This window comes from Sinocyclocheilus anshuiensis, unplaced genomic scaffold (genome assembly GCF_001515605.1).
Source record: "Sinocyclocheilus anshuiensis isolate Anshui unplaced genomic scaffold, SAMN03320099.WGS_v1.1 scaffold4702, whole genome shotgun sequence".
NCBI classification, from domain to species: Eukaryota; Metazoa; Chordata; class Actinopteri; order Cypriniformes; family Cyprinidae; genus Sinocyclocheilus; species Sinocyclocheilus anshuiensis.
The window spans coordinates 1-2,201 of record NW_015541129.1 but is presented as its reverse complement, the minus strand read 5'-3'; positions in this window follow the sequence as shown (position 1 = coordinate 2,201).

Genomic DNA, 2,201 nt, shown 5'->3' with positions numbered 1-2,201 from the left:
ACAATCGAGGCAGTGGCGCATCGTCACTAAAGTTTATAAATTGCATTTCTTTTTAATTACTGACCGTGTTTAAACCATTCAGCGCTCGCGCGCTCTCCTGGAGACCGTGCGTTTATCCACTCGCAGTGCACACACATAATGCCAGGTTCACATATTACTCCGTTAGCGGTGCGTATTTTTTCCAAGCTCATGTTAACGGATTAAAGCGTTCCTACTGCACACGGTTGTGGTCCAGCAGTGCGTTCCAGGAGCGGTGTGTCTGCAGCAGTGCAGAGATCGTTTCCGCTATTTTTTGCTGTGCTGCAAGCGCTGAATTAAAACCCTCATCCGTCCCTCGGGTCATTTTGACCCAAAATTCATTTTTAAAGATTTTTTTTTAAATCGAGCGTTGATCTTATGTTATGAGACTTTGTTACTTTTGTCACACTTGAACCGGGAATACATGAAAAAAAAATTCGAGTGAATTCGAGCAGTTTAAGTGGGTGCTATAAAAAAAGTATCAAAAGTGTCCCTCACAGGTCATTTTGACCCGCCACTGGAAAAGCATGGAATTTACGAAAAAAAAAAATTTAATTTAATTTTGTTACACTTGAGCGTGGAGCACACACACAAAAAATTGAGTCGATTCGAGGATTCTATGTGTAATAAAATAAGGTGTAATAAAAAAAAAGTAACAAAAGTGTCCCTCGCGGGTCATTTTGACCCGGCCATAGGAATGAATGGAATGTCCGAAAAAAACAGCATTTAAAAAAAAAAATTTACTATATAAAATCTGACACAATCTAGAAAAGATGCATACCCAAACAAAGGGCTGAGACTGCAGAATGTTCCGAATGCACAAAAAACTCACATACCCACACACACAGGCACACACACACACATGGCACACACACTCCCATTGAAACACATTATAGCATTTATGATGTTTCTGCTGGGAAATGACTGTCATTTTGAATTTTTTTTACTTAACACAGTTAAATTTGAGTGATGGGGTGGAGACCAATGAGTTTATATCATATTTTTTTTTTTTACTTAACAGTTAAATTTGAGTGATGGGGTGGAGACCAATGAGTTTATATCATATTTATATTTTTAAATTTATCTTTTATATTTATTACATATTTATGAAACTGTATGAATATGCATGTGTTTGGATTAAAATTCAGTATCAATTTCATTTTCTTTTAATCAAAATATATATTTTTTAATGTTTTGATATATATCTGAAAGCCTTGTGATATATCTGAAAGCTTAATGAAGCCTCAAGTTGGTGTAGTTTTAAAGATTTCACTTGTTTGGCTCATTTAAGAATCTCCATAGGATTCCCTAGGCCCCTCTAGTGGCTGTAATCATAAAATGCCATTTTATGTAATTGTTCCCCACCAGATGGCATCAGAGACACTCAGTGACCTAGGTCCTGATGGATCATCATGTTTAAAGTATAAATATGCAGAATTGGTCTCTTTCTTTGTTTTTTTTTGTGAAAAAATGTATAAAATTATGCTAATTTTCATAAAAATATCAAGAATTGAATGTGAATAAAATAAAAATCACCAAAAAATTATAAAAAACCTGCATTAAAAATGAGGGAAAATGGACCAATATAAGCTTTCTGGACCAAAAATAAAATTTATGTCATTTTTGGCCTTCAGGTCATTTTGACCCGTGAGGGACACTTTTGTTATAGATTCGGGAGGGACGGATGAGGGTTAAAGTAACAGCGCATTGTTTGCAGTAAATATGAACATGGAAATTAAAGTAACAGTGCATTGTTTGCGGTAAATATGAACATGGATTGACACGAAAATGCAGTGATTATACCATAAATGCATATAATTAAAGTCTACTGTGTTTCAAAGTCAACACAGCTATGGCTTTTTGGCTAGGTTTAAAGGAAAAGAGCACTTTTAGATAAACAAGGCGATAATAGTTGGCATTCGTTGAGGTAGCAAAACAAAGTTCTTTATGAACCGCAGGATTGCTTTTCTTTATGAACTGCAGGATTGCTTGTAATAAAGATTTCAATGCAAAAGAAAAGGCAGTATAGAGCTGACTGTTTATGTCAGTGGTAAGTTTTAATTTAGAATGTTTGTGATAACGTAAGAAAAGTACTTTAAACATTTTGCCAATTGCTTGAGCAACTTATTATATAACTCTAGAAGTACAGGTGCATCTCAATAAATTAGAATGTCGTGGAAAAG